The sequence below is a fragment of the Narcine bancroftii genome, chromosome 4, assembly GCF_036971445.1.
Source record: "Narcine bancroftii isolate sNarBan1 chromosome 4, sNarBan1.hap1, whole genome shotgun sequence".
Classification (NCBI taxonomy): domain Eukaryota; kingdom Metazoa; phylum Chordata; class Chondrichthyes; order Torpediniformes; family Narcinidae; genus Narcine; species Narcine bancroftii.
This window is the reverse complement of record NC_091472.1, coordinates 287,546,769-287,555,016: the sequence shown is the minus strand read 5'-3', so window position 1 is coordinate 287,555,016 and position 8,248 is coordinate 287,546,769. Positions and strand designations below refer to the sequence as shown.

Below are 8,248 nucleotides of genomic sequence, written 5' to 3'. Positions count from 1 at the left end.
GCTGTTCAGTTTCCTATGTTCTAAGGAGTGTACATCTTAAATATATTATATATAAATATATTTAGCCACTTTATATCTCTTTGTAACTCTGCAAAAATTACTTTCCTACTTATTTATGTGCCAGAACCAACTCAACAATTTGAGTGATCAGTACAAATCTTCAGCCACATTTCCCCAGTTTCTAAAACTTGCAACCAAATTTTCAGACATTTTTTCAGATACTTTATTCCACAGATGTTTCATTTTCTCTTTCTTCAAATGTTATGTGTCATGTCAGTAAAAATTAAGTTAATACCCTATATATTCCATGATTGGTAGTCTTCAGCATCCATGAAAATTAAACGAAAAATGTACATGTGAAAATTAAAAGGAATTTGGTTTGTTAGCATTTTATGAGTCCTAATTTAGTGTAAACAATTTATACTTTTTTTGGCCATATTCTAGCATTCACATGAAATTGGGAGTGCAACTTAAACCAGCAAAACATGTGTGTGTGTTTTTGGTTCTAATTTATTGGATGGATCAATGAAGAATTATTGGCTTGTTCATGGGGACAGCAAATACAAACCTATTTGACTTTAATCTACCTTCTAGTCTACCACAAATGGATTATGAATACTTTGTTGCATCCAAAGAATCAACTTGTCCTGATAGTAGTGTTGGTTAGTGGGATGAAGGGAAGAAATTTCCTCTGGCTGGTGTGAAGAACCAGGTTCGTCTCAAAGCAAATTGACCATTCAGGGCTGAGAAAAAAAATCTTTGCACAAAGGTAGTGAATCTTTGAAATTCTTTATCCAAGAGAGCCAAGACACTTATTCGCTGAGTATGCAAAAAGTAAACCAATAAATTTTAAACATTCAGTGAATTAGTGTATATAGCATTGAAGTAAACAATCAAGAGTAAAACATGAAAGTCTGTAGACACAGCAGCCCTTTTTATGGAGCGACGCTGCACTGAAGCTGGTTCAATGAGGGAAAAAAAGAGACTTACCTTTTATGGAGAAGGCCTATAAGGCTGTTCCTGCATTGCTTTTATGGAGAGCAAGATTGGGAGCTGTTTTCCAGAGCTGAAGGAGGCAGGGCGAGTGGTGCAGTAGAGTCACCCACCCCATGAGGTCAAACATAAGCACTGAACAATGGCTGTCCATGATCCCCCATACAGCTGGAACCACTCCCGAACGAAGTTCTCATTATAAAACCTGAGGCTCCTTTCAGCTCTTTTGCCCGTTGCTGCCCCTCCTGCATGGTGAGACCAGCTCTTCGCTCCCCTTTCGTCCATTGGACTCCCTGGCTCTGCTTCTCCGTGTCCATTCCTTGGCATTCCTCCTTGAACTGAGGAGCTCAGCATCTGGGTCCCTTTGCCCTCTGGGCACAGCAAAATCCAACTCTCCTTGCTCCTACTGGGCTTCTTCGGGCTGGAATCCCTCCGCTTCCCCTCACCTTGCAGGTCAATTCCCTCTCTCTTGCTTCTCACTGCTCTCCTGTCTCAACAGCCTTGGTGGAGTGAGGGGCGGAGGGAGAACAGCAAGAAGACATTTCCGGATGGCGAGGGAGCCTAACCTCAGCACTAATCACTGTGGGAGCCCTAGTGATGTCTCCTGGGTCACAAGCTGATTGCATCATTGCAACGTCATCAGCCTGCCCCTAATAAGCGGCATTTCCTTGGTGAAGTGACATCCTTCACCTCTGGGACTACCTCCATGGATAGATTGGTAGGGTAGGAAGAGCACAGGCAAGAGGTAATGTGGATAAGGGATGGAAGGAACAACAGAAAACGGGGAATAGCTCTGTGAATGGAGGGGGAAGTGGTTGGTGAGCTGGAAGAAAGGAGACAGGCATGGGGAAGAGAGAGAGAGAACAGGGAGTGGGTGTAGCAGAAACCAGAGAAGTCGATGTTAATGCCATCCGTTGGAAGAGTGCCCAGATGGAATTTATGAGTGGCCTTGGTTTGGCCATGCCAACATAATGTCAACATCTTAATGAATGGTCCAATTCTGTTAATGTAAAAACAGTGAATTTCACTGAGTTAGTTTGGATTACAGCAACAAGATCTTTATTTGCAAAGACTTGATATGAAAAGCTCCAAATTGTACTTTGCAGCACATTGCTATTCTACTTTAAATCCCATTTTGTCAAATTTTGAGGGTCTTAGTGAATTGGATAAGATATTGTGCAATGTAATAACTTGCATGTTTGAACAAAATCCCTGTCTTACAGCAGTTACCTTTTTGCAGCTGTTTCAGATTTGTTTTTGGTGTCATCCCCAACACAAATTCTAAACATTAGATAAAATTCATTCTCTACTATAACCCCCTTCCAACTTTATTGCATGCCATTTTGAATTTATGTGCTTGAAATTTTCTGAATTTGTATGCAACCATCAATACGAGTCAGGATTAACGATTTAAATAAACAATTCCATTAATTTGTAAAATATATTTTATTGTTCTGCTTTAAGCTGGACATGCCCAAAAGATTGATAGTTGTACATCTTTGCCTTTGATTTCAGGTATCCATTACATTTTGTACTGTTCATCGAAGAGCTCAGAGCCACAAAACATTTCATTTTCCACAATTACTGGAACTCTGTCCTAACAAACACATCCATGACAACTAGGCATGTTCAATTTTAACAACTTACTTTAAATTTGAGACAAACGTGTTAAACTTTAAGACATTTTAAAAAAAATAATTGGTCAAGATTGGAATACTCTCTAATATTACATTTGATGTTCATACTTTTGTTGTATACTCTACTTATCAACATTAAATAAACAAATGAAATCATACTAGATCAAATAACAGCTTTTTCCTGGTCAATATTTTGAAATGCCAATACAAATTAGAACAAACTTTGTGCCCTCATACACAAAGTATTTGCAACAAATAGTTTGATAATTAGGCCTGTCAGATAACTATTTTAGATTCATCCCTGATTACAATAGAAATAAAATAACCAGACTGCAATTTTAAAATATATTATTTTTTTTTTAAATACACATCTTAAAAATAACTAAGTCACAGGCTTACTGTTTCTGAAATGACGTGATGATTTACATATGCAAAAAGGCTTCAAGGCAGACATCATTGAAGACCTGTAAAATATCAGATTAATCATTATTATGCTCATTCTTTAGCATATTTATAAATATGTGAATACACACTAGGATGAACTATTTACAAAAATATAGTTCATTTTAAAAGCATCTATTCACTTAATATACTGTACCTCCATTTCTTACAAGCTTGCAAGCAAAACAATGCAAGCATGCCTTTGTGGGAGGGTACAACCCAATCAAAGTCCCACCCCAAATTGCCTAAATTCTGAAATCAGATAGCAACTTCAAACAGACCAGAACAATGATTAATACCTATTATGAAAAACAAATTTTATTTGATTCAATTCTCACAAAAGATTAGTATATAAAAAAAACGTACTATTCATATTACAGGAGAAAATCCTTTTCAGGTCAAAGCATCCATTTTCAAATGCATCTTCCAGCGACCTAGAGAAACAGAATTGTAAATAATTCCAATACTTAATAATAGCTGTAAAATTCAATTTTGACATTTCAAATCTGAATTATGTTGGAATTAATGTATACCAGCCAGTAAACTGAGCATAGCATGGCCAGTCGTAGGATATCTTCCAATTTTTTTTCTTCCCTCCATTGTAAAATGCAGACTTCTGTAACATTTCACAAGTCAACCTTGTACTGGAGGGTTTTAGCATAACAAACTCAAATATTCATGCTTACAGATGTATTCTTTCAAAAAATTAATTACTTCCTGTCCATGCACAAGTAATTTCTTCCCATCTTACAATACACCCTTCTCCCAAACTAGATAGGGTTTCCACATCAACAGAAAAGTAAACAAGCACTGTAAAATTTAGAATATGCAGAAGGCCCTTTCAAAGAAATTGCCTCGACAATTTCATTTTGTAGAACAATGCAGATTCTAGGAATCTGCCATAAAATGAAACATCTTTGTCTATCTATGGAAAAAAGTTTTAAGTTTTGTGAGAAAAGAGAAGCTGGAGAGAGTCATCCAGACAGACAGCACCCATAGATAGAAATGGTCAATGTTTTGACTTGTGACCTTCAAAACTGCAATAGTTCTGCTGCTTGACTCAGTCTCTCCAGTTTCTTTTTGTCAACTCAAGATTCCAACATCTGCAGTTTTTGTGTTTCTCAATTAAAGTCTCCAATTGAGGACTCTTCATCAGAAGTTGAACACAGCAATATAATCAGGAATGACGGTGATACTGTATGACCTCAAGTTTCTGTTTTCAGATCCATTTTCTGGAGATTCTCTACCTTACTCATATTTCAATTTTGTATCAATTTTGTATATATTAAGGAACGAATGGATTATTAAGGTAGTTCAAGAAAATGAAAAGAAAATCTAAATGAAAATTGAAGCATCCATGAAGGTCTCAAAACCTTGTACTGCTTCTATTTACGTTGACCTCTCATGTATGTTACTACTGAGTAACCAAAGTACATAGTGCACATTGGATCTTTCACGCAAAAAAAGTTGTCAATTAATCAGAAACCATAAATGCATTATCCATACCTGGAAATCATATTGCCCACAAATGGGCAATGATACTAGAAGTTATTAATTTCTCATGCAACAATTGATTGGGAGGAACACTGGCAAGGTCAGCATTTACTGTAAGTTCCCAAATGCCCTTTAACTTGGTGAGCTAAAGAAGAAAATCTGCAGACTCTATGATTGTAATTTAATGAAGAAAAGTGCTAGAAAAACTTACTAGGTCACACAGCTTCCATACCTTGACTAAAGGTTCAGGCCTGAAACGGTTATATATCTTTGCTTCTCCAACCAGACAGTATTAACATCAACTTCTCCTACTTCCATTAGGCCCTACCTATCTCTCTCCTTTCCTAAAGCTTCTCTCACCAGAGACCCACCTCCTCTACCTATCACTTCTCAGATTGTGTCTCTTGTTCCCTCCAACCTGTGCCTGTGAGACAGTGCTCCTCCCCCTGCCCCTCCTCTGCCCCCCCACTTTTATTTTAAATTCAGATGCCTGTCTGATTTTCCCTCAAAACTTTATGGAGGGCTTACTGGTTATATATCATTGCTTCCTATGGTCGCTGAGGTTCTCCACCACATTTGTATACAGGTACACGATCCTTTATCCAGAACCCTTGGGGGACAGTGTGTTCTGAATTTCAGATTTTTCCAGATTTCAGAAAGCCCACCTGAATTGTGCTGCCGTATCGGCCGCCTCCCCCGTGCGCCAGTCCCCCGGCCGCCTCCCCCGTGCGCCGGTCCTCCGGCCGCCTCCCCCGTGCGCCGGTCCCCAGGCCGCCTCCCCCGTGCGCCGGTCCTCCGGCCGCCTCCCCCGTGCGCCGGTCCTCCGGCCGCCTCCCCCGTGCGCCGGTCCCCCATGCGCCTGTCCCCCGGCTGCCGGTCCCTGGGCCGCCTCCCCCATCCGCCGGTCCCTCGGCCGCCTCCCCCGACCGCCAGTCCCCACTTGCAGGATTTTGGAGCTTTTCGGATTTTTGATGTCCAGATGAAGGATCATGTACCTGTATTAAACTTGAACTTGGTGAGCCAGCCAAGGGTCAACCACATTGTATGTCAGTAATCAAAAAGATTTGGTAAACAGCATTTCCATCCTGAGAAAAGATATCAGTAGAATAATTTGGCATTCAAAATAATCAAGTTACACAGTTAACAATATCACTATTTCTCATTTAAAATTTCCCTGCTAATTTACTAGGAATTGTGCTTCGGCTTTAAGGTAGAGGTTACTACTCCAGAACATAACTATTTTACTATTGAAATACTCTCAATATATTATCCAACATTCCTTTATTGCCTTGTACTCACACACAAAATTCATCAACTTTGGTCTGCTTTAAAGGCACAGAGGTGCCACTGGCATTGCACAGCATCCCCAAGCACGAAAAAGGGAAACAAAGGGTGTCCTTCAGAGACACCAAGAATCCATGGATTTACTACCTCCAGCACTCCAGGAGCTACACAGCCTCCTATTTGATCCATTGGCAAACCCAAGTTCCCAGATCAGAACATCCGATACAATCAGGAAGCTTTCAGCCACCAGGAGCTGTCTTGCCCTCAGCACCCTCGTGAACCTCAGACCCAATACTTGGTCCCAGTGCACCATTCTTCAGCAGTTGTTCTCATGCAAGCCCCAGCCCAGCTCAAGTCCTTCAACAATAAACAAGTTGAACCAGCTTTCATCAGTGCTGGTTAATTTTACTCCACCCCACCCCCAACTTACCAGAGGCATAGTTCCAGAGATGCCTTTTCATAAGCTGGCCATGAGTACAACCAGTGCATCAACTGCCCCTGCCTGGTTAATGGACCAAAGGCGAGATCTGAAGCAAGCCCTCAAACCCAACACTGCCACACGATTCCCCCACCCACTGCCAAGCCAACATCCCTCCCTCACAACTGCCACACCAGCACCACTGACCTCCCCATCCCCCAACACTGACACCCTTGACCCCCCCCCCCTTTTACCACTGCCACACTGACATCACTGGGCCCACCACATCACGGATCTCTCCTTCCTCCCCCTTCTCGTGGTATGGAACCCCATCCACCTCTCTGGGGCCCGGAACCCCTTCCGCAACTACCTCCCCCCCCCCCACCCCTGGAGCCTGACACCCCATCCATCTCCCTCTACCCCCGGGGGCCCAGCACCCCCTCTCCCTGCGTTCCGTCATGGCATTATTGCCTCCACCAACACCCTCTCCTGGTGGCCAAACACTACCCCCAGAGCCCACTGCTCTCTTCACCGCCTCCCGGGTCATCCCCCCCCCCCTCCCGGGTCTCCCCCCCCCCCCTCCCGGGTCTCCCCCCCCCCCCTCCCGGGTCTCCCCCCCCCCCTCCCGGGTCTCCCCCCCCCCCTCCCGGTCTCCCCCCCCCCTCCCGGGTCTCCCCCCCCCCCCCCTCCCGGGTCTCCCCCCCCCCCTCCCGGGTCTCCCCCCCCCCCCCCCTCCCGGGTCTCCCCCCCCCCCCCCCTCCCGGGTCTCCCCCCCCCCCCCTCCCGGGTCTCCCCCCCCCCCCCCTCCCGGGTCTCCCCCCCCCCCCCCTCCCGGGTCTCCCCCCCCCCCCCTCCCGGGTCTCCCCCCCCCCCCCCTCCCGGGTCTCCCCCCCCCCCCCTCCCGGGTCTCCCCCCCCCCCCCCTCCCGGGTCTCCCCCCCCCCCCCTCCCGGGTCTCCCCCCCCCCCCCTCCCGGGTCTCCCCCCCCCCCCTCCCGGGTCTCCCCCCCCCCCCCCTCCCGGGTCTCCCCCCCCCCCCCCTCCCGGGTCTCCCCCCCCCCCCCTCCCGGGTCTCCCCCCCCCCCCTCCCGGGTCTCCCCCCCCCCCCTCCCGGGTCTCCCCCCCCCCCTCCCGGGTCTCCTCCCCCCCTCCCGGGTCCTCCCACGACCGGGTCCCCCCTCCCCGCGGCCAGACACTGCCCCCCACGACCGGCACCGCCGACATTTCGCAGCTCTGCCGCACGAGGAACCAGGACACAAAATGGCCGCCGGGCGTGTCCAAGTGAAATGGAGGGAAAAGGGAGGTAGATTTGTTTCACCAACGTTATAATTCGCCTTTTTATTCATAGAAAAGTCAATCACTTTGAATTTCCATCATGATTTTAAAATTTGTCTTGGTTTTGTTTGCAGATCCCCCGGGAGAAATCTGCCATTAATGCTTCTTCGATCTTATTTCCCCCCCCCCCCAGCCAACAATGATATCGCCCAGCAGCTGCAGTATTACAAAAGCGATTTAAAAGCTGCAGACGTGGCAAAGGTCGGGAACTCCATCAAGGCGAGAGAAGCAATAGTGCATTAATAGTGCATTAATAGTGCAACTCCTGCCTTGCCTGCATATTATTCGCCCGAGTTTGCTTTCCACCCGGGGATGGTGACGTCAGCGGTGTTTCTGCGGAGGCATTCCTCTCGGCTCTCCGGTAGGTGCCGCTGTGGCGGGGCTGAAGAGTTCCAGGCTCATCGGTAGGGGGCGGCAGATGCGGCCAGCGGAAGCTGGGGTCGAGGGCAATGTGCTGGAGAAACTCTGCAGGTCACATGGTAGCCATTGGAGGGCCAAGGACAACCAACTCTGGAAAACTTCCAAAGGTGAACTGTGGAGAGCATTCTGGATGATTTCAGATTGATTGTCGGAGAACATACATGACATCGCATGCAACCCTGAGATTCTCTTGTTCCTGCGGGCGCAGCAGAATTACCACTGATTGGT

At 46.1% G+C, this 8,248-nt stretch overlaps 1 long non-coding RNA gene across 1 annotated transcript; it reads right to left on the bottom strand.

Annotated features, from left to right (window-relative positions):
- Nucleotides 1-2,420: 2,420 nt before the first annotated feature.
- Nucleotides 2,421-6,465, bottom strand: LOC138762067 (uncharacterized). Its single transcript, XR_011356738.1, has 4 exons — nt 6,280-6,465; nt 5,561-5,650; nt 3,438-3,505; nt 2,421-3,094 (listed from the first exon to the last, which is right to left on the bottom strand). It is a non-coding gene; the product is annotated as an uncharacterized lncRNA (long non-coding RNA).
- Nucleotides 6,466-8,248: the final 1,783 nt, after the last annotated feature.